Genomic DNA, 25,788 nt, shown 5'->3' with positions numbered 1-25,788 from the left:
AATATATCCTCTCACTACAGTAAAATAACTGTAAGGAAATGAACTTAATTCAAAGAACTTCATAGGTCTTTATTATTCAGTAAGTTTAACACCTTAGAAAGCCATCAGTCTGGCTTCAGATTGGCTTAGAACCTCCTCCTGCCTTCAGTTCCACACTATTCATGCTCCTTGAGCATTTTAGGTACTCATTTAACTATAGCATTCACAAGTAATCCCTGAAGCTGCGACTGCCTTCAATGAGACGATGCTTACGGAACCAGGCTTCTTCTAGTTTACTCTAACTCCTCAAACCCCAGTCTACATTTCTTTCTATTCAGTGGCCTGTTACAAGAAGGAGCAGGGAGGATGGTCCGACCTGTAGCCCCTAGACTGTGCAGTTCGAATGCCTCCATAGCTAAGAGATCTGGTGAATCCCTTCTCTCTCACATTGGGGAAATTCTACAGCCTGGCTTTCTGCTTTCTGATCAAAAGATCATCTAGTCCAATCCCCCTGCCAGAGCAGGAACACCCAGATGAGGTTACACAGGAAGGCGTCCAGGCGGGATTTGAATATCTCCAGAGAAGGAGACTCCACAACCTCCCTGGGCAGCCTGTTCCAGTGTTCCATCACCCGCACTGAGAAGAAGTTTCTTCTCAAATTTAAGTGGAATCTCCTGTGTTCCAGCTTGAACCCATTACCCCTTGTCTTACTGTTGGTTGTCACACCAAGAAGAGCCTGGCTCCATCCTCCTGACGCTCACCCTTTACATATTTATTAACATTAATGAGTCACCCTTCAGTCTCCTCTTCTCCAAGCTAAAGAGACCCAGCTCCCTCAGTCTTTCCTTGTAAAGGAGATGCTCCACTCCCTTAATCATCTTTGTGGCTCTGCGCTGGACTATTTCAAGCAGTTCCCTATCCTTCTTGAACTGAGGGGTCCAGAGCTGGACACAATATTGCAGACAAGGTCTCACCAGGGCAGAGTAGAGGGGAAGGAGAACCTCTCTCGACCTACTAACCACCTCCCTTCTAATACACCTCAGGATGCCACTGGCCTTCTTGTTCACAAGGGCACAGTGCTGGCTCATGGTCATCCTGCTGTCCACCAGGACCCCTAGGTCCCTTTCCCCTACATTGCTCTCTAATAGGTCATTCCCCAGCCTATACTGGGACCTGGGGTTGTTCCTGCCCAGATGTAAGACTCTACACTTTCTCTTGTTATATTTCACTATATTTTTCCCTGCCCAATTCTCCAGCCTGTCCAGATCTCGCTGGATGGCAGCACAGCCCTCTGGTGTGTCAGCCACTCCTCCCAGCTTGGTGTCATCAGCAAACTTGCTGATAGTACACTCAATTCCCTCATCCAAGTCATTGATGAATATATTGAATAATACTGGTCCCAGAACTGACCCTTGAGGCACTCCACTAGATACAGGCCTCCAACTAGAGTCCACCCCATTGACCATGACTCTCTGGCTTCTTTCCTTCAGCCAGTTTGTGGTCCACCTCACTACCCGATCGTCCAGTCCACGCTTCCTTAGTTTAGCCGTGAGGATGCTGTGGAAGACGTTGTCAAATGCTTTACTGAAGTCAAGGCAGACCACATCCACTGCTCTGCCATCGTCAATCCACCTTGTTATGTCTTCATAAAAGGCTATGAGGTTGGTCAAGCATGACTTCCCCTTGGTGAAGCCATGTTGACTGCCCCTGATGACCCTCTTATCCTTGATATGTCTTAAGATGGCACCAAGGATAAGTTGTTCCATCACCTTCCCAGGGATGGAAGTGAGGCTGACCGGTCTATAGTTGCCCGGGTCCTCCTTCTGGCCCTTTTTGAAGACTGGAGTGACATTTACTTTCCTCCAGTCCTCAGGCACCTCTCTCATTTCCCAAGACTTGGCAAAGATGATGGAGAGTGGTCCAGCAATGACTTCAGCCAGCTCCCTCAGCACCCGCGGGTGCATCCCATCTGGACCCATGGATTTATGGATGTCCAGATTGCTTAATTGCTCCCTAACCCAGTCCTCATCAACCAAGGCAAACTCGTCCATTGCCCTGCCTTCCTCTGGGGCCTCAGGGGTACGGGGCTCCTCAGGACAGCCTCTGGCAGAGTAGACAGAGACAAGGAAGGCATTCAGTAACTCTGCTCTCTCTGTATCTTCTGTCACCAGGGCACCCACCCCATTCATCAGTGGGCCTACATTGCCTCTGGTGTTAGTTTTATCTGCCATGTATTTGAAGAAGCTCTTTCTGTTGTCCTTGACTCCTCTTCCCTTGCTACATTTTAGGTTGAATTCAATGCTTATTTGCCAGTGCTCATTTTGGCTTAAGGATCGCAAGGCCTAATGGATTTACTCTTTCAACAGATTTAAAGAGGTTTAGAAATTTAAGCTTTAGAAATTACAGTTGAAGTGCCTATTTCTGACGTGACCTTAAGCATCTATCAGCTAGATCTGTAAATATTTGGAGCACGTGCAGCAAATTTACCAACAACACACAGACATTTCCAGACCAGAACACATTGGACTGCAGTACGTCTAATTGAACTAGATTTCATAATTGCACCTAATTCTTCTTTATTTATCACAGTAACCATCAAAAGACATTCTCACATCAGAATCTCTTTGTAAGAAGTTCACTTTCCACAGTAACAGAAGAATAAATTAGACTATTTCTTTCTTCAAATGTAAGCATCTCTGTGTTTGAAAATCTGTGATGGATAAACATTTTAAAAAATTCTCAAACACAACTTTATCCATAATTTATCCTTAATTCTATGATTAATTTGGCAAGATAGTTACATATATGTCATTGATATGATCCATCAGCTTGTCTTCCACTTTTGCAGAAAGAGATGGATTAGCTTTATCCAGCTGAACTGCAAAAGTTAGAGCATATCCAGCAGATATCCTTCAGATTAATAGAACTAACCAGGTCATAAAGGAAGCTGCAGATTCTGATTCAAGATTAGAGTGTCAACAGGAAATTTCCAAAAAAGAGGCATTTGTAGAACTAAGAAATATATGAATCAATTTGAAGAATTCTGGACATTTTAACCACATCCTGATAGGCATGGTAAAATGAGGCAGGATGAAACTATTCTTCAGATACAAAAATCAATCAGAAGTGTTACCAACTCTACTTTTCTCATCAGTACACGAAAAGCTAAATGCCAACATTCATCTAATAATCTGCTACACACATGTATTTGAGATGTCAGTTTAGTATTGGTAATTTTATCAATTGTCATCCCCTGTTTAAACTGCCTGTAGTGAAGAAGGTGACTGAGAAGTTTATGTTAAGCAGCTGTTATGCCATCTGGCATCTTTGACTTCCATGACCCCTTCCAGTCTGGCTCTCAGCCTAGGTAAGGTACGAAGACTACATTGGCTTAATTGGTCTATGATCTCCTCTTGGCAAAATACAGAGGTCAAGTTTCCATGCTGATTATTGTAGATTTGTCAGCAACCTGTGTTAACACGAACCATTAAGTTTTGTTGACTCATCTGCAGACACTGGCAAGGATGGCCAAAAATTAGTGTAGTGACTCTGGTCTCTCCTCTCTGGGAGGTCTCAGAGGATGATGTTGGACAATTGCTCATCTGTCCAGTGGGCTCTCACAGGCAGTTTTTTTATCATTCCACTCTGTTGCCTTTCTTGTTCAATGTTTATGTGAAGCTTCTCAGGGACAGAGCAAGACCGTTGGGGCTATCATTTCATCAAAATACATACAATGTTTAGCTTTGTTCATTGTTCTTTTTCATCTGATGCAGACAGCCAAGTTAACCCACCTCCCAACACTTGTCCAGTTTGGAGATTGGAGCAGGTAAACTGGTTTAAATTCTACCTGCACTACTTATTTATAGGAAAGCTATTAGTGAGTGTTGGAAATCAGAAGGTGAGGCTGGCGTGGTGCCTGGTAAGTCACAGCTGTAGGTTTACAGTTAAAAATAATTATTTGGCTCAGTTATATAGAAAGGCAGCCCTCAAAAGAGCACAAGAGCCGCTAATTATACTCTTTCAAATGCAGAGAAGTTAAAACAATTTCTTAGTCCACAAGGAATACTTCACTTCAATCTTGAAAATATTAATTTAGCTATTTAACCTATTACTAGACTTTTCATACAATTCCAAAATTACACGTGCTCTGTTAGGGTCATAGTAGTAGTATATGTTAGCATTCTTTGTTAACATACACATACCTCGAGTTTACAAACCAGGAGTTTCATACTTGAAGCTGCTTATGAAGTATTAAATGAAGTATTAGACAGTGACGGAAAAGCAAAGCTGCCAGTGATTATTTGCTAATACTAAATGATTATGAGAAGTTCAGGCAATTATTCAATTATTTTTAATTAGATTATCAATAGTTTATTGTAGAAACAAAAAATACACCTGGTTGTATCACTGACCACTCTGCTCAAATAAAGCTATTATTGTTACCAATCCTTTAGACTTCCTTCACAGAACTTGGAAATGCCTTTGCCTCACCTCATACAGCACATGGGGGAAAGCAGCAATATCTGAGTCATATCATGTTTGTCAGTTACAACTATCCAATGAAATATGCCATTTGTTTTCTAGAAGTGTACTATACACATCACATTCTGAGTTAAAAATTGTTTAAACTTGACAGTCTTAACATTTACAGAGGTTTCACATTGAAATCAGGGCACCCAGAAGCAGGGATTTAAATAAATACAATCTACAGTGCAAATGCAAAACTATTTTTAAAATAATAAGCAAGCACACTGCAGATCATAGATAGCATGCCCCAAAATAACTATCACTATAAAAAGAATACATCTAGTAGAAATAGATTTTTAAACTGTGCACAAGACCCAAGATTTGTCTGGTATTTTATCCATACACCAGATCTCATGTATTAATTTATACATTATATTATTTGACCCAGTGTTCTTACTTGTCCCCCAAAGCCGTTTCCACCCTGCTCCTACTTGAAAGGAAATTATTTCAGTAAATACAGTGTAGTCAGTCAGAATCTCAGCCTTGGTGCCACCTCAAAATGCCTAGTTACCAACGAACACATCACATCTCAAAAGACAGCCAGTAACAGAGTATTTGTCTTAATCCCATTTATAGGGAATATATATATTATTTTTATATACATATATAAAAATATATTTAAAATATATTATATAGCATATAGCATATATAAAGTATATATTATATATCATATATCATATATATATTATATATCATATATATATATTTTTTTAATATATATATAAAGCGTGACTGGCGACGTCCATCTTCATATATAATTACAAAGGTCGGAAATACACAGAAAGGTTTTACTCTCATATTGAACATTATTCAGGCTAATTAAAAACAACGCTTTGTGTCATACTGTCTTCATAATGCATTTCTGGCTTGCCAAGTTGTTAACCTACTGGGATAGGTGACAACTGCATCTACCAATGCCCAATAGATACAAGTGCTTCTACTGCTAAAGTGCAAAGAACAGTTGAAACTGATACATCATAATATTAAAGACTAAGGCATTGTTAAAAGCAAAGGGAGGAAGTAAATTCCCTTAAATGAAAGCTATGTAGGATATATATTAAAAAGTGTGGATCGCTCAAATTGCAAGTCCTTTCTATGAGTGCAACCTGACATCACAGGGTTGCAATAAGTCAGATGACTAGTCTATGAAACAACTGTAAAATATCTGTCAACATGTCGACTGTATGCATAGAAAGTGGGCAGGAAAAACTGAGCTAAATTTTAGTAAATACAGTTTTGTTTTTCACTGCCATCTATCTGTACCTGTATAAAGTTTTTCAACTGTGTTTATTTTGCAATCTTGTAAAAGAAAAAAAAACACAAACAAACAAAAAAACAAACAACAAACTTTTAGTTAATCTGTTAATCAAGATGTAATGATTAAAGCAAACTGCTAACTGCATCACAGTCTGTTCTTGAACTCAGGGATTCACAAAAACAAGGTCAGAATTGACTTTCACAAGAACCAGGACCTTTATATACTAAGTTTATGGAAAGAACAATAGAAACTATTGAAAGTATAGACGTCCATTTGACTCTAAAGGGCTAATTTGGGAAGTGAAACAAGTTCCAGTGGCTAGAAATGCCACACTGCAACACCAAGGAGTTCCTATTCCTGATCCTGGATGAGAAGTGTATTTATATACGTACAAAAACTCCTTGTGAGGATTTGAACTTTGGAGTGATAAAGAAAAGCATTGCTGTAAGACATACAGTTCTGACCAAAAAAAAAAAAAAAATCACTACTTGATTTTCAAAAAAAATAATTCTTACATTCTGAACAACCTCGTGACTCAGATGTTTCACGAGTGTTTATTTGTCTCTTCAAATAATCTCAAAATGTATAAAGTCTTGCAGATTATACTGTTTTCATAACATTTGATATTTGAACAAAACATATAATTTGCTTGGAATAAGGAAAAATTATAGCATCTAATGGGTACATCTACTTTTCATAAAGAGAGTAAAAAGCCTTGCTAGAACACTAAAGGCAAAATGGATATAATTATGAATTCTGGAATCTTTTAAAATATGGTAGTCTAGATATCTTTAACATTTTGATACCAAAATCGAGTTGCCTGGGAACAGAGTAATCCCAAGTAATCTCAGTATTTAGTTTTGTAAGAGCTATCATGTTATTCAAACTTAAGCACAAAACCAACTAGCTCCTATAAATCCAGGAGAAACTATTTGGTCAGTAAAATGGCTTGAAAAGACTTAAGATATCCTTTACTCTATGCTGCCTTAAAAACTACTTCAAAATTCAAGTCCTCTTCAGAAAACTGTCCTTTCCTGATCTACAATAATATTAACACTGCTATTAATCAATCTTAAAATACTGTTCAGCAACATGAGGCATTTGCAAGCGTGAAAGACTGAAGACCTATTCCCAGTAAGATGCCTTCCTCAGGGAATTCTTCATATATCAGCTTTTTAACTTCATCGTTGTTTCTTTTTTTTAATCTAAATTTCTACTGTTCTAAAAATTTTATTTCTCTAGATATGCTGGTTTTCACAATCACTTTCATCCCAACTACTAATCTGTTCAATTTGCAACTAGCTTCTCAGAAATCTAAAATAGCTCCATCTTTAGTCTTATTCCCAAAAGTAGAACTGCTCACACTCTTCATGAGCATGTTGCTTAACTCCATGATACTGAAGTCCTTTTTGTGTATCCATGAGGGTTTTTTCTGCTTCAAAGAGCAGCATCAGCATCAGCAACAAGTTTTAGCTATGACCAAGACACACCATTGAACACATTACAAAATTATTCACACATCTTTATCAACACTTACTGGTTGTTCAAGCCCCTGCATCTCTCTTTTTTTTTTTTTTTTTTTTGAATAGAGCTGTTTGAATCAAAATCCAAGATGTGATATAAAAACAAAGACCAAAAGTACTTCCAGTAATAAAGATGATGATTTCTCACAAGGTGAGGTGAGAAAAGAAAACAGAAATTACAGCACTGACATAGGACAGCATCTGCACTTTTCTTAATACAGTCCATCCCTAAGCATTCCTTTAGCCATGTGGAACTATGTAACAGGGCCTGGGTGAACTAAAAAAAAAAAAGGTGGTAATTAAGTAGCATCTTGTTCTTCAGCCTGTGATCTGCTTGATGTATTCAGTGAGACTAACACATCACGTCCTATGACATATAGGATCTCACTACAGCTTCTCGTAGTGTTGACAGAGGAGCACCCAGGTAGCTCTGTGTGAAGAAAGTGAAGCAATATGAATTGTAAAGCATGACTGGGACATAACTGCAGAGTCAACTGCCTGTGCCTGATGCAAACCAAGACACAGTGAATAACCCTCTCTTTCTTTCTTTCTCTCTAATCCCCTTCATGCAGTTCAAGCAAGGCCCTTATTTTCAATTTTTTTCCCCACTGACAGTGAAAAAAAAAAAAAAGAACACAAATCACCATTTTCAACAAAAGCAGGACACTGGCACTCAAATTATGAATTGAGTTTACTACTTTGATGACCTCATTCTCAAGTTTTCTTCATGTAATCCATTCCTGAGAGGATGTTCTGGGACCGTCTGTGTAATTTACACCCATGCAAAGTGTAAATGATAAAATGCCAGCAGTCTTTCACACAAGGAGATAATTACAATCGAACACTGTTTTGCATCCGCTGTGAATAGGTGTAAATAGCTGAACAAGATATGAAGTTATGGGAAATTTAATGAGTACTTTTTCATATGAATCCTTAGCACTTTTAGTATTGAGAAGCTAAACAGACGGCATAACATCATGCTAAAAAAAAATCATATTTAAACATTAAAGGAAGATTTGTTATCATTATCTTTGTATATTTACCTATAGGGGTTTTATTTATTTCATTAATAAAGTTCTAAGAAGAATGAAGGTAGTAACACTTCCCAACCAAACCCTGGTGTTCTTATGTTTTCACATTTTTCACCTAGTGACTCCTCCATTCTGTATCACAAATAGTAGTAGGATTCTCCTGCCCATGTCTTTGCCTCACCAAGGCACATAAAGTTGTACAAGTTTACGGTTTTGAACAGGGCTAGTGAAGCTTGTGTCATCACTTGTTCCCCTACTGCAGACACCCCTTGTTTAAAGAACATTGAAGGTGCAGCCAGACACTCCTGGCAGTCGCACGGAGGCGCTTTCAGAGAGCGCTGCACCTCCTGCCTTGTGCTGCAGGTCCAACCACCCTGGTCCAGCAGAACAAAAACAGCCACCAGAAATGATGGAGCCCACACTTCCCCATGAAACTGATTACTGCCTCGTATCAGCTGAGCAATTAATGAACTAAATGGGTTCATTGCATCAGTACAATACCCTCCTAACCTAGACATGGTCTTTAAAATAACTCCCTGTGAAACAAGGGGTCATACAGAACTTGGCCTAAACAAGCAGGTTTGTTTACTGCAGCATTTTATTTGCATTTTGACCAAGCTGATTTAGCCTTTTGGGAAGGATACTTTCACAAACCTCACTTCCAGACAGCTCTGTTACCACCACAAGGTACTGTACCATATAAGATCACTATGCATTTGTGGGAGCTTCAAATTGCCAGGTCTACACATCCCATTTCCAGCACAGGCAGGAGCAAGAGTCCTGACACACCATCAGCTCCAGGGTGCAATAAGGATCCTGACTTGGGCAATTAAATTAAATGCCATCAGTTAAAATGGTATGGTTACTTCTCTCAGCACACAGCACCAGGATGAAAATTAAGTACGTCAAATACTAAGACAACTAATGTGCTGTTCCACAACTGAAAACAAAAGGCTAATACTCACTGTGGTTAAAGCAAGTGCTTTCCACAAAGTCTAATGCAGCTCACCTGCCTCTGCAAGCCCCACCAGCAGAACAGCTGAGCAGCTTTAATTTCTGAGCTGAGTTGAAGAGACAGCAACTAAGGAAAAAACACAGATTCAGAAGAACAAGGCTGATTCTCTGATATGATTTTGCTTTATTGGGGGTGGGAGGCGATTATGACAAAATCGAAGACTAACCTAGTTTGTCAAGGCCAGCTGGATGCCCCCCTGTTCAAAGCATGGTCACTTCCAGCTGAAGTGAGCACTGGCAGGGGATGCCAATGGCAGGCACATGCCTTAACCTCTGGCTCTGAGTGAAAACCTGGCGCCATCTCACCATGTCTGAGGAAAATGCCTGGCTGAACTCCATTTATCCAGAAAGCAGGCCAAGGAACTATTCACCTTTCTCCCCATTTTTTATTATCCAAATGTGCGGTGGCAGTTTTGGCTAGCACGTTTGAATAATATTTATCAAACCTAAACCAGTGTCCAGAGATCTTTATTGAATTAGGACTGGACACTTGTTATCTATAGTACAACTGGTCCAACTTTTTATAATATTTCTGAGGAAATACTGTATTTTGAGACTGATAACTTCAAAAACAATTACAGAAAACTCTTAGAGAAGTCAGGTTTTTCTGCACATATTTTTCATATTAAGCTATTCATTAAAACAGCTGGGGCAAGCAGGAAGAAAAGTATGAGCACATGCAAGGGCAATTAAGCATATTGTTTCATTCAGTGTAAACACACAGGTTTTATGAGGCATTTACTCAGCTATAATCATTCTGGTCTTGCATTGAGAAAACATGTGCAGGATTTTTTTTTTCAATCAAATGATCAAGAAAGATAATCCAAAGTGCTCTACATCCAATGTTGCAATTAATTCTCTTAAGCTTTAGCTTTATTCTCGTTAAAAGCACTATGAAATTCTGTGAACTCTACCTCATCCTGCTGTAGGTATTATTTTGTGTATCACCACTGGAGCATAATAAAGCATTGATTCAGTTATGTGTAATGCTGAGAATTATATTAAACACAGCCAATGTGCTCTTTGCATTTAAATAAACTTTATGACCAAGATGCTGTTTTCGGTAGGCAGTACACCTACAAAAACCTGTTGTGATTACTAAGTTATGAAATAAAGAATGATACAACATGACAGACCAGCATTTGGAACATACTTCTAAAAACATAGGAAGTAAAAGTCAAAATATGCCTAGAGCAAAATTTTGCTGCAATGTTTATTAATTAGAAAAGTGAGATCTGATATATGATTTGGGTATACACACCATGTGTCTTTCAATATGTCACAGCACACAGATAGTTTTATTACCATCTTGCCTTTCCTAAAGTAAAACTCTAATAACGCGCATGTCACTGTGTACATTATTAGAGAATGATAAATGCATTTAATAAAACTGATCAACTTTTATGACACTATTAACATCATGGGATGTGCATGTAAATGGATACATACGCAGACGTTCCTTCTAGGAGGTCAACTTCCATTTTCAGATGCTACACATAGAGCTGAACACTAAACCCCTTTTCAAACATTAAATTTCATTTGGAACAGGTAGACCACTCTGGTTTAAACTGTTGACCTTAAGTAGCTGATCATTAAAGTGTCAGCCATTTGTCTGAAAATACTAAAATGGATTTTGGATAGCTACCAGAATCTCAAAGAATTATGTGTCAATGTAAATGGACAATATATTTTTTTCGATTATGAGTCTGGCCTGTCAATTTCATTTTTTCTGTTCTTGCTGTGGACCCAAGACATACAGTATGCTTTGGAAACCTAAAGGTCAGCTTTAGGTGGTGCCAATTACATAGGTAACTCGCAGTGCTGTACCTTCCCATTTGTTCTGTTATTTCTGCTGGCAATGTTAAAAATGAGTAACACTGCTCTGTCCAGTATTGAGTTTCTGATTCACTCTGACAGGATACCATTAGCAGTTATTCAGACTTCGGCTGGATACTAAATTTCGTTATATTATCTTTTGAGGTAATACTGAATAATATCAAACAATTTCTTTGGAGTATTGCATGCAATTCAATTTCCTGATGTGAATGGAAGTCAACGTGCAAGAAGCCTCAACAAGACAAAGCTCTTGTTCGGTAGCAAGAATAAACAGGAAAAATCAGTTTTAAAAGAACAATAAACAGCTGCCTGTGTTATTTAACTAACTAAGAGAACCTACACTAGCAAAAACATCTATAAAGATTTTGAGGGGTTTTTTTGATTTTGCAAGGCAGGGAGGGGAGGAGTGGTCAAGCTCTCTTAAGCAGCATATCCAATTGAAAATATCTGACAATGAGAAAAAAATTTAGTCACGTAATCAACGAAGAAAAAGCATCCTACCATGCACAGTACTGTTGTGTCCTATGCTCTGCAAGTGCAAATTAATTGTTACAACATCCTAAAAGTTATACCACATCACAAAGGAATTGTTTTACACAATAAAATGACAAAGCAAGAATGTCAATTTCCTCACTGTCAGAAGGCTTTCCAGTTATAGGAGAGAAAGGTTCGGGGCCTTTTGGAAAAAAAAAAATAACAGAATGGTCTGTTCTAACTTCTGGCATACTCCTTGGGTTAACAACAGAAACACATTGAAATATGTAGGTAGATATTTACAGTCTAACAATTTTCAAAAGGCCCAACCTGCCTCTAAAGTACTGAAGTGTTTTTTTTTAATGTAAATTACTAACATTTAGAAGTAAGATTTAGGAACAAAAGCCGGCCAGGCAAAGTGCTTTAGGTACTGAGGTACACAGTATAAGAAGGAAGCTTAGAAACTTTTTCTCAATTCTAGCCCTCTAACACACAAAATTATTTTCTTGACAGCTTGTTGAAAATTCTCAAAAAAGAATGCTTCTCTGCTACCTGAAATTGCTTTTCCTTATCAATGGAACAAAAACATGCTGTTTTTACAAAAACTAACACAAATTAGACATCTGTATGGAATACTCATGATTTCTAGACCATATAGAAGATAATTTTTGAAGAGTAGCTAAACCTGCTCATAAAAACAATAACAAATCATATCATGTCTAGGTATAGTCCTGAATGTGTTATGCCAAAGTAATTGCTTTATTTTTTTAGTTTTAAAGAAAGGAACATACCTTCTTCAGAAATGAGTTTAATGAAAGAACTGGTACAACCCACCAGTCTTTTGACTCTCCATGAAAAGCAACTGTTTCCATACATGTTATTTTTGTAACATACATTAAATCAGAGGCATACCTACTAATTTATATCATGCATAAATGTTTCCATGCTCCCAAATACACAGAGACGGTTGATGCACCTGTTGACACCAATAATAAGAATTCAGCAATGTGCGATCAAGTTATTAACTATTAATAGCAAAGTTTGTAAGAATCCAAAATGCTAGGCTCATTCCTGACTTTTTCAGCTCTTATAATTCTAATAAATGTATAAAGGCAGGTTTACAGCTAACTAATCCTCTAGTCTCCCAACTTCTGTCCCAATAGCTAGACAACAACATAATTTTGACACCCAGAGTAATTTCAAAGTATTAACAACAATAAAGTGTCTCTGAAGCTTCTTGGAAAATGCATTTGACTCTGCATTTCTACCAGTGCGTTCACTTCACAGGTTATCGGGAACGATTTGTGAACAACAATTGGCAAGACAATTGTGTAAACAAGGGTTAATTTTATGGCCTTTGATTAGAGGAGATGCATGAACAAGGAGCAAAAAAAGTCAGAGGCCCAAAATCTTGCAGTCATACTGATGAAATTAAAGCAATTTTGCGAGAAGTGCTTATTTATGCTGACATTTGTCAGAAAGACTGGACAAGCAATGGACAGTAAGAAAGAATGTGTTTCATTAGTTTTATATGCGTGCACCTGTACTGCCTGCACATGGCAGAGTGCTTTTCAGTATATCATTATTTTTTTTTCCTCTCAGGTTGTAAAAAGTGTATGACATGCTTTTAACTCAGATGGAAGCACATAACCACCACATGAGCTTTTATGTTTTAAGTAATAACTGCATTACACAAAGCCACAGCAAAACATTAGCTCACCAACACCAGTTGGTGAGCTTCCAATTGAATATAGACTCATTCTGAACTTGCTGCGTATTACTACGAAATTGTAAAGGTAAAATGTGGCTTCCGGAAAGGTGACGGGAAAACAATGTTATGTAAAACTGCACAAGACCTTCATTGATTTTCATCAGTTTTGCACACCTGAAAGCAAGTTAGAGAGACAGCAGCGGTACCTAAACAGTAGGCAAAGAAATCTGTCATTCTTTAACAGCACAGCTCCCAGGATGTTTGGGGAAGCAAATGGGGTCAAAATAAAACTGCAGGAAGTGGAGGGCAAGAAAAAAAATTAAAAAGAGGAATAAACAGAAATGTGCATTAAAAACTGTGGCTTAGAAACTTGGATGGCAGAGACAATATTACTGCCTCTAGTTCTGGGAAGATGAAGCCAAGTAGCACATCAGGAGAACCCTGTTAGAAGTGAACCAAGGTTCCTGGAGGAGACCATGGCCAACACAAAAATGTAAGACCCTGTGCAGATTGCACCATCTAGATATGCTGACCTCTCAGCATCCAACAAGATCTGGAAGAAAGCCTTTACCTCTTGTTGCAAGAAAGTGCAAGTTTGCCTAGGTTTTTAATTCAGCAGAACAAGATTTTGCTCAGATCCTCATAGAGGCACAGTATAACTGCGTTTCTCCTAGCCGAACTTCTTTGGGTAGGAAAAAAGTGATGCAAACATCTTCCTTAATTGAGAAAAATATATTTTATTACATGGCATGAAGATTTCTGCTTCAAAACTATTTTAAGAAACAATTTAATTTCTTGCTTGCTATCAAATCAGGATAACTTTTGTGTACAAAAATATGAAATTACTGCAAGATAAGCACCGGTGACATCTGTAGCCCCACCTTTCCCCCAACCAGAAGAGCATATTTCCTCAACACTTCTGTTAAAGTGTGCACGTGTGCTGATCTTTCTTAAATTTAAATCTTTTTCTCATTAACTATATTTGTATTTGGTACTTCAAAACCTTTTAAGTTGTACAAAAAGTGGATGGAAAACCTTTCCTAGAGGCTCCCCCCCCCAACAATCTACACCAGTGGCGTCAAACTCATTTTCACCAGGGGCCACATCAGCCTCGCAGTTGCCTCTGAAGGGCCAAATGTAATTTTAGGATTTATACACTCTAAGAAAGATTATTTTAGTTGTACCGATCAGATTAGAAAAACATGTATTTCTCTCAAGATATTAATTTGACATGTAGGTCCTTGTCCAGAAAATGGGTACAAGAATGTTCGTACATTTCATCATTTCTCTGATCTTTTAATTCATATTCATGCCAAGAGTCCCACGACAGAAAATGTGATCAGGGTGCTTAGATGGGTAAAAAAAAAAAAGTAAAAAATTGTCTACTTGCTTATATTAGGATTATTCTCACAAGAAATGAGTTCCATGATTATAATCATAGGTAGTAATGTTCCTCATGCGCTTCAGAATTTCTATGATTCAGCCTTGGACAACTGGATGAGCTGGGGATTTCCATAATCTTGTCATAAAAATCTATGCATAAGAGATTAGAAGGCGGCTCAGCTTTGCTGAGGGACAAGCTGTAGTCCACCACCCCTGCCCCAGCATCATTCTAGAGAACAAAGATCACAATACCATAAGACAGCTTTATCTCTCTTCTCAGATCGGCATTAAGATGGCTATCTTCATAAAGCTGTGGAATAATTGTGGAATTAAAGATTAACTTTCTCTTTTCCTTCACAGATGCTTACTTGTCCAACTCATCAGAAGGATGGCACTAGTAGATGCAATTTTAACTTTTAAATCTTCTATTAGCAACAAGAAAAACAATTCCAAATTCCTAAATATTAAAGTAGGTTCCATTTGTTCAGTTTTCTCATTGTATTCCCAGAAAGTAATTTGGTTTCTTTGTTTAGCAAATGTTTCTAAAAAATGTTCTATCCACTATTTTTGTCTCTGAAATAAGAAAATGCACCACTAGAGTCAGGTTGTTACCCCTGAATTAGGAAATCTATTTGGGTAAACTCCCTGTGTTTATATATAAACTTTTTTCTTGTAACTGACAAAACAGTAAGAATGTCAAGGTAGCTACTAATAGACACAGTTGTTGGGGTTTTTTTTATTGTTGTTTGTTGGATTTTGGTTCTGGGTTCTGTTTTGGGGTTTTTTGGTGGGGTTTTTTGGTTGGGTTTTTTTTTGTTTGTTTTTTTGTTTGTTTGTTTTCTTCCTGGGACACTCTTTATGAGAAGTTTTACACTACTTTTGCATTTTGAGATTATAAACTAGGCCCTAAAATCTTCCTCTTTCAGCTTTTATCAAAGCAAGTGCTGAATGGATTGGTAAATACACAATAAATATTAAATCTTGAGCACTCATCTTCAAAATTCTTTGCAAGAAGTTTAATTCTTATAACATTTTTCTCAGATGATGAATAGTTATAAAAATTGAATCATGGGCAGTACAGAACAAAACTCAGTGTAAGTATGCCACATGTGCAAAGATTTACTCTTTCCTTCGGTCTTTGAGCAGAGGTATTTTGCTCAGAGTCAACAGCAGTCATTTCACTTACGTGCACACAGCGGAGAAGGGCATATAACTTATTCTGTCTATATTCTGATCTGTGAGGTTCATGGTCTCCTTAGGCTGCCTTCACATTGGTCCTTGCTGTCTAATGTCCCTAACTTTCTGTCATGTCTTTCTTAATGGCCTGCTTTGGCATCAGCAGTTTTCCAGGGTCATTAAACCAGTCAACCCCTCCCAAAACCACAAAGGAAATTAGACAGCAAGAATACATTTTCAAATAATCTGATTTTGGATGTCATTCAAGCATATGCAAAAAAATGGTTGACACAAACTCAGAGTTGTCGGCAGTGCTCTGAGAGCAGACAGGACGTGCATGAACTATCAAACGACCAGGTAAGGTCAAAGACAGTGCTTACCTCTAAGAAGTGAAATAAAGTCTCTTTCCTGATGAAAATACTGACCAGAAGGTAAAAAGAGATCTAAATACCCCTAGATGACTATCAATTGATCAAAATGGATCAACTTACTGAGTTCTGATGGGGTTTTTTGTCCGTTGAGATCACTCAGTAGTTTTAGTCACTTGTTTTTGAAAGCAAAGAAGCACAACTACCTTTTATGTAATAGCTTAAAATGCATTATGGAACTCTTCTAAGAGATATGGCTGAAAACTAGAGATGTCTCACATCCTATATGAACAGTTCAACTTCCTAGCTATCCTACTAGATCAGGGTAAATCTGTCTCTCTTGTTAATAGTACTATGTCATACAAAGTAGAAAAGATTTAAGTAAGTACACCACACTATGGTGGCAGAAAGCCAGTGGTAAAACAGAATATGAAAGCATGGAGGAAGTTGATGCTGGTGAGAAGAGTGTGTCTGAAAAACCTACAGATCTAGAAGAGCATTTTAAAAAAAGAATAAAATAAGGTGGTTTAGATACAGTAGAACATCATGTGCTTCAGCAGATAGTTTAGGAATATAAAGTACCAAGCACCATCAACTTTTGCTTTTACAATACTGCATGCATTTTTGAACTGCCCAGGACAAACCCTTTAAAATATCATCAGCATCAACATACAGGAAAAAAAAAAAAAAACGTAAAGCTTTGTTGACTTTATGTCATCCCAAATCTGAATTCCAAGAAGTCAGGACAACTCTTGATATAAGCTGTTAAGTTTTTAGATTACGAAGTAAATAGTAGCTTTACTAATTTTTTTGTCTGTATATCTCCATAACTTATGAAGTGCAATGGGCATGCTTCCATTTAAAACACAGTTATTTCATTTTGATAGTTTATTTACAAAAGTCCCAAAGAATAAAAGCACATTCTGTGCACTAGTCTAGAGGAAATAAATTATAAAGCCTGAGGAGATGAGACAGTCCTCAAGGGCTCCACAAGCTGATTTCACCACAGCAACCCAAATTATTGTTAACTCTAGGTGACTTGAAAGTTCTAGATTAGATGCAGAATCCAGGTCACATTCTGGCTGAGTTGACAGTCCATTAGTTGACAGTCACTTGACGGTGAGTGTCCGGCTCTCTCAATGGTTCTATACTGTGTTCCAGGCAGCTTTCCTGTTTTCCGGATTATTACCCAGTTCAGTCTTTATAGCTCCAGACCGGGTTCTGGCTCACGTGAAAGTTCTAGGTCACGTTATGGTTCTAGATCGGGTTCTAGGTCACTTGAAAGTTCTAGATAGCGTTCTAGGCCACTTTGTGGTTCTAGGTCACTTGAAAGCTCTAGATCGGGCTCCAGATCACTTGAAATTTCTAGATTAGATGCAGACTCCAGTTCACATTCTGGCTGACTTGACAGTCCATTTGACAGTCACTTGACATTGAGTGTCCAGCTCTCTCAACGGTTCCATCCAAAGGGTGGGAGCAGCCTCATGCATGCCCCGCCTGGGCAGGGTCTGGCACGCCGGGAGGTGGCCCCGGCCGCACCTGGGCCTGATCCACCCGTGGCAACACCTGTGCTCAAGGTGAGCTACCGTGAAGAAACACACCCCAGCAAACAGGTGTCCAGTACACCTCGTTTTTGTTTGCATACCATCTTCCAAAGGGAAGGCATGTCTAGTTTCTCACCACAGGAAAAGCTGGTGTTTTTTTCTTTCCAGTGGCTTGTGTATTCTGTGCAGTAACAGCCTGATCCATGCTGAGGATGCCCAATTTCTTCTGTCTGAGAAGCACTTCAGGAATACCATGTTTTTTCAGCAGAGATTGTAGAATCATAGAATGTCCTGAGTTGGAAGGGACCCACAAGTATCATCGAGTCCAACTCCTGTCCCTGCATTTGACAACTCCACAGTTCACACCATGTGTCTGAGGGTGTTTTCCAGTCTCTTCTTGAACACTGTCAGGCTTGGGGCTGTGACTGCCTCCCTGGGGAGCCTGTTCCAGGGCTCCACCACCCTCTGAGTGGAGAACCTCTTCCTAATGTCCAGCCTAAACCTCCCCTGGCACATCTCCCAGCCGTTCCCTCGGTTTCTGTCATTGGTCCCTAGAGAGAAGAGTTTGGCACCTGCCCCTCCTCCTCCCCTGGTGAGGAAGCTGTAGACCGCAATGGGGTCTCCTCTTAGTCTCCTCCAGGCTGAACAAACCAAGAGATGGGAAGAGAAAGTAAAAGCAAAGGGTCTGTAACATCAACCATGGGGTGATGCTGCAAAAATTTCATCCCTTGGACGCTGTTTTAGGTACTTTCTATTCCTGTAAGAGGTGCAACTTCTGTGTGTTGTCTCACGTGACAGTTATGGGAATTTATTAATCACAAGCCAAATAACCCATTTCATTTTCCCTTCTTCGGTTACCAAACCCGCAGCCAGACAAGAGACAGCAGTAAGTTTCTGTGCCAAGTTTACCGGCGATCAGTCTCCGCCGTTACTGTAGCTTTCCTGGTTGTAATGCTCAGCAGGGAGCATGTGTTCCTACATGCTTTCTGAAATATTAATACACAAAATTGTATTGAGGTTTCTGATAGCAGCAGATTGGTTTCTCTGCGGTTTTCTGATTAGAGGTGTATTGGTGATTCCGAGAAGCCAGTGGCGCCGAAATGGGTTAAATCTAATAAGGTTTTGAAAGCTGATAGCATAATTTAAGAGGGCTCAGAGTCACAAAGCTACAGACCTGGCTGACCCCAGCAAATTACAGTGTTTGTTAATGTTCAGTTATAGACATCTTCTAGTCAACCGAAAGCAGATATATTAAGTGAAAAATTGATTTGTGGTTCACAAAGATAGGTCACCATTTCTGCCTTGTTTTTGACAGTTGGTCAACTTAGATGTAAAGGAGGGCATCATGGCTTCTGTTTTCACTAGGGCTCTTGGGAATGCAACCTTCAGAAACATTAACTTCAGCTTCCAACTAAAGAAGCATAATTGCCTCAAAATCTTTATCATCATAATCTTATACAGTATGTGTCCCTTGGGAAATCTAAAAACAATTTAAGGAATGGAAGGCATGGGAAAATCCTTTTACTTTGAGCATGGTGATTATAATCATATAAGCTTTAGAATCAGTGCAACTGGAATATAAAGGAAGAGTGATTAAAAAAAGCACTAACATTTATATTGTGCTTTCAGAATCAATGTTAATTAAATGAAGTGGTGGCCAACTCACAGTGTTTTAAACTGAATCTTCTTACTAAATGTTTAATGACAATAAGTTGGCTTAGGAATATTTTTTGCAGTCTTTCAAGGAGGGTTTTACTGAAATTCTGTTTTGAACCGGAGTGAGCTGACAGCTTTAAGAATCCAGCAACTGAATGGGGAAAAGGGATTTTCATTGTTAATAAGTCTAAATTCATGCAAACAATGAACTGAGGTAACAGTCTCGTGACTCTTCTTGTAATCTCGTTATGCTCTGAAGAAGGCATCTGAATTCCCCTATCAATAATGAAAACACCTTCTTAGGCATAGGCCAATACAAACAGGAACAACAAATGAGAAAAGACTGGGCAAAATAAGAATAAATGTGCAAAATGTCAATGGTGCACACCTCAGGCTGTGTATTAGCTGATGTTCTTGAGACAGAAACTATAAGGCTCCTTCTACACAAAGGCTGCACCCTTTATTCACTAAGACTCTTTGCTGAAGGTCAATTTATAACTTCTATTACAAAACAATAGCCTGAACCCAGGCAAGGCCAAACACTCCATTTTGGCCGCTTTTCAGGCCAGAGAACCTTGCAGTCCTGATAGGGACTGGCTGTGGCAGCTCATCCCTCACAGCAGAGGCAATATTGTCAGGGAGAAAAGTGGGTACCAGCCCATCACTTGCGTTCTCCAAGCATGCTGCCTCTGCCCTCCCTCCCTCCTGCTGCACCGACTGACAGTGTTGTAGAGAAACTAGAGTTCCCAAGGAGGCAGGAGGGTATTTGACACTGTCTTGGGAAATGCGGGGAGCCAGAGGCCACGAGACACTGCCTGGACCACTGATGAGTTTAAAATGTGTGCTGTTGCTCTGCGACATGATAATCTCTCAGTATGTCTTCCCTCAATATGTTGCTCCAGAGGCAATTGATTCAGATGTAAAATTCTCATCATTAAATAACCTTCTGACATGCCCCTTTTAGGAAATGAGATTTTAAGTACAGTAAGCAATGTGAGTATCCTGCGATGATAACAGATGGAATTTGAGTGTAAACTGGGATTACAATCTGGGAGTTTCCGACTGTCATTGCTGTTTATGCAGAGAGCCCACCTGCTTTAAAAAAATGAAAAATACTCTGTTAGGTGTGCACTTTACAAAAACAGTATACTGTGTGAGATTTTTACACCCATTTGCTTTAAAGTGTATCGCCTTGCCTCAATTCACTGCGCTCGTCTCCTATGCCAGTAACTACAGTGTCACTGCTGTCAGTGGCTGCCTGAAGGCCCAATTCCTTCAACGATCACAATATTTTTTCTCTGACAGTGCTTCTGGGGGCATCATAAAGGTGCCACAATTAGCCTCAGTAGAGAAGTGTTCAGCTTAGTTCTTAAAGTGGCTTCTAATTCTTATTCTAAGGTAAATTTTAGGGGAGGGCACTTTGGCCCACTGGAGGCAGTGTAAACACTCATAGACTTGAAAGAGAGCCGAGAAGTCAATTCTCATTAATTTTGTTACTGCTCCATATAAAAGTTACAAAAAAAAAAATCAAAGAAATAAACTCCCACCAAACAAAAGTTTCTAAATAATCTATAATTTATCTCATAAATACATGGGAAAGGATGTGTCTCTGCATTAACTGTATTTAGAGAGCCCTCTAATTCCGAAAGCTTAAGATATGACTGTCAAGAACACTATTTCCAGAGAAAGTAAAGGCACTCAAAAAGAAATAAAAAAACATGCTACAAGGGAAAACTAAGTACTGCCAATTTGGCATTGCATAAAGATTTAGAGAAAAGATAACCAATTACATGGAAAACCTTGAAATCAAACTACTGTTATTAAATCATCCTAATTTTCACATAATGATAAGTTTCAGTAGCAGGTCCACTTCTGAGAATGTAAAAACAGCAGGATACTGCCACAATAAAAGATGAGATACATGTGTTGATGCACTATTCAGTGACCGTCTTGTCACTCCTCCAGGTTGCAAATTGTTGACTGAACTAATTGCCTTTGTCTTCTTGAAGCCTTAACTCCGCAAAGTATTCTTCCTCCATTTTTTTAAATGCTTTTCTCTCTTCTCATACTACTGATGAATAAAATTAAGACTGCCCTGTCAGTGATGGCAGCACAGAATTTAGTACCACTTCGAGACAACACAGTACATTTCAGTGACTATTGAAATATAAAACCTTAAATCAAATTAAAGATAAGTTGTGTGGTTGAAGCTGTAAAAGCTCATTTTGTGTAAAATAAATTCAAAGGTTTATACACAAACCAATCAGTTTTATGTATTCCTGCCTAAAAATATGCAGTCAGAGTATGACTGTAGATTTTTACTCCTGATCCATAACCACAAGGGACTCTCTACAGATCTAGTACTGTGAGCTAGAATAGAGGCATCTCCAGTGACAAAAATAAAAACCAAACAAAATGGCTAGGCTGTTTCCCAGGAACTTCAAAGGAGTATGAGAAGACAAGTCCTGTGCTGTTCTTCTTAGGGCTTAGTATAGGTTTACATCAGAATTTTTTTCTTTTTATCTTCATGATAAATCACAGTCTAACAGGAAAATCATGAATCAACAATATCTAGAAAGATAACATTAGTGAATTAACACTCCAAGGAGAGGATAACCTGTTGGCGTAATCCTGAATTCCAGAATGCCTGAATACCACCTGTGTCATCTGCATGAATTACGCAGTGCTGCTTTCAGATGTAACTCCTGCCTTATGATAAATTTTTAACTTGAGAGACACCTAACTTGCAATAATTTCATGTGTTTTTACATGAAGTAGACAGTATGTGAATAGATAAGGTATCATTCAAACAAGAACTAGATATCAAGACAACTCTTAATAGTTACACAGCTAAACTAATGCTGGTAATCTTTGCCTGACAAGTCTTAAATTCTTTTAAGTAAAATGGAACAACTTCAGCAAAAATAAAGGCAGGATGCTTCCCTCTGTGCTATAGCTTGGCATAATTAGGATTCTCTGGACAGATGGGATAAACAGGATTAAGAAGTCTCAGGCAGAGGAATTATGTGAATCCAGCTCTTGTATTTGGAGGTGGTTTCAGAATTAAGATCTTGCATACAAAACACCTCCACTCGGTGAACGAGCTGTTGCACTTATGGTACAAGAACCCATGGTAAACTGAGATCTTCAGATCAGATCAACTGATTTATTTCTGCTAAAAATAATAATATTGCAGGGTCTGGCAGCAATGGGGAAGGGCTTCCAGAAGTAGAATCTTGCAGCTACCTACACACATCCCCACAGTGACCAAATATATCTCTTTTGAAATATGAGTTTAAAACACTTTCTCATAACTTTCGAAGGTGCCTATCTACCATGGAAAAAAGGGAAAAATTAGATTAGGAACTGAAGATTTCCTTAGGCATCTTTCTAAGAGAATAGACACATCTTGTTTAAGGTGAATAGATAATGTATTTTGTTTTCATGGGCGAAAGAAGAAAAATAAAACAGATTTGTTGAGTGAAGTTTAGCATTTTCTTCACAAACAAAACCAGGAATTAATATATTGATATTTCTTTGGTTTTCAAGAAGTCCAAAGTTTTCATAAAGCATAGAAATGATGAGAAAATATTTTGCAAAACCTTTTTTATCTTTCCTTTCTCTTCATCCTTCTATGGCTGAACTTTACAAAGAGCATGGCTGTTTCTTCTACTGCAATAGGAGCTTCTGTCAACACATGATTAGTTTAGCTAAAGAAAAAAAGAAATGAAAATACATAGTTCAATAAAAAGCATAAAGACTTGCACATGCAGCAGATACTCCCTAAATGGGCTGCAAAGGAGAGCAGACTGTGAATCTTAATCTGTAAGTATAAACAGCTTTAGAAAGGTTCACTAAAGGGTATGCTCGTATTGCAAGTGACAGTACAGATCAAAATAATGGGATCTCTCCTGTTCTCAGAAAGAATTGCAGTGAACCAATGGGAATTTTACTTTGAGGTCACTTCTGGTCTCGTCTTTCTTAATATGTATATTATTCAGTAACCACTGTGATGCTAGTGACAATATTCCATCAGTATTGCAAAATTCCCAGTGCAATCTCTGCTTGATGTCTCATAATATGTGTGCATTCATTGACAGAGAAAAATATTTTAAAGTGTATTAGATTTATATAGCACCCTTTAACCTAAAGGATTTCAATAAGTTTCAGAAACTACACGCCTTTAGCAGACTTAAAACATACATCACCAATGGGATATTTTGCAACCGCTCAGGAGGATACAAAACACTGACCAACAGCTTGCCTGGTCATATATGGGGATGGTGGTAGTGGCTTATTTAGATGAAATATTTTTTTTAACAAAATTTTTACTGCACTTCTACAAAAATTGAAGTAAAGCATCCGTATCCATGCTAAAGAACAAGTTTATTATTTCTTCCCGTAAGAACTCCAAGTTATTTATATGGTATTCTATTGATTTACCTTCAAGGGATGAAAGCAATAGCCAGGTTTGTCTGAATGAGGTTCCAGAGTTCCAGAAAGTCTGGAGATAAGATGTAGTGTTCAGTTGTATGGATGTAATTCCACTGTATTAAATTAACTTCTCTCAATATTCATACTAATGTAAGAACAATGTCAATATTATTCTTAAAATCTTACCAATCCCAGTTCTTTTAAGCTACCTGTTCAGTTCTCTGATGACTCTTTTTCCTGCTCTTTTTGTTGTCATCTACAAAGATGTCACTATCTTCAGTTCTGTGGAGCAGTACCAAAATTGTACATTGTCTGGTTAAGGATGGTATATCCTAATTCACAAAAGCAGTTGTATGGAATAGCATTGTCCAATATTGATCAACTTTTAAGTTAGCATTATATTACTAATTTTATTACTGTAGATGTCAAGTGAATGCTAAATAGTGAGATCTATGTGTTAAAAGGTCAGATATTCAAAGCCAATACTAGAATCGCACTTTTAAATAGTCATCAAGTACTGAAAAAAAAAAGTAGTACTCTGGATCAAAGGGCTAAATTTAAGTGTCCTTTAGATGTTGCTATGAATTAAATTTATCATTGGAATTAAGGTCACACTTAACTGTTTTGTTACATTAAACTCAAATCTTTTGGTGTTTGCGTGTCTTTGCCTGTCCTTCAGCTAAAGACAGAAAATAACCCTATTTCTTTATAAAGAGCATTTTAAGCAATCTTTGTCCTAGCATTTAGGCACAATAATGCACAGCTTTAAAAGTGTATAATTATACTACTTTTGTGGAATTACCTGTTAAGCAATGAATTTCACTTCTTTTTTTTAACCCCACACCATAGAATTGTATATTAAAAGTGAAAATAATGAAAACGTTTAGAGGCATAAAAAAGATCAGTCATCCTCTACTGACCTGCAAAATGTATGGTTTGAAACACTTCTTTTAGAATCCAGCACCACGCTTCCCCTTTGCTGCAAACCAAAGCCAACATTATAACCAGACATGGTTCAATGAATTAGCTTTAATGTTGTTATTCCAATTTCCTGAGTCCAGATTACCATAGTGGTAAAATTTATATGTACATTTGATCAGAAGCTGGTGAAACCACTGAGAAACATGACAAAAATTCTGCAGAGAGCACAGACTGGCCCCAAATATTTAACTCATAGAAACTGCATATGATAAAGACAAATGCTTCCTAGTAGCTGCAGACGGTAAAATGAGGGACAATGGCCACAAGTTTTAGCTTGTAATGTTTAGCTTGGATATTAGGAAAACCTTCTTTACCAGGAGAGTGATACAGCCCCCCAAAAAGCTATGGAGACCACATTGCCCCAAACAGTTGCAGGTTTCCTAGCCCTGGAATTTTCCAAGACTGCTGTCCCTCTGACACCTCTGTCCTTCTCTGAAATCTCCTTGGAACTGAGCATCCTCAGATTTCTACTTTAGTGGACCATATCCTTTCTGTGATCCTAACATATGTGGATCTGCTTATCAAATGGCCAACTCTTTCTCATGGCCAGGATTGTAGAAGGAACTCATGTCCCTCAGATTACAGGTTCCAACAGAAGACAGAGGAGGAAAAGAGGTGAGGCAGGTCAAGCTACTGTTATGGTGAGTGGAGGTCTAAAAGGTACAGGATTCACTGATGTGTGCCTTCTTGCCAAGAGTTATATCATAGAGCTGAAGCCATGCAACCAGCCAGCCTGCTTTCTCCTCTGGATGATGGCAGGATGACATCGAGTAGTACCAAGAGATCTACCCACTTTCAAAATCACACGTTACTGATTTCCCAGCAGGTGATCTAGTACATCCTCCTAAAGAACTTACACTCGTATGTGACAGAAGTTTTCCCAAATCTGAAGA

Source organism: Caloenas nicobarica, chromosome 4 (assembly GCF_036013445.1).
Source record: "Caloenas nicobarica isolate bCalNic1 chromosome 4, bCalNic1.hap1, whole genome shotgun sequence".
Classification (NCBI taxonomy): Eukaryota; Metazoa; Chordata; class Aves; order Columbiformes; family Columbidae; genus Caloenas; species Caloenas nicobarica.
Note: the sequence above shows the minus strand (reverse complement) of the source record.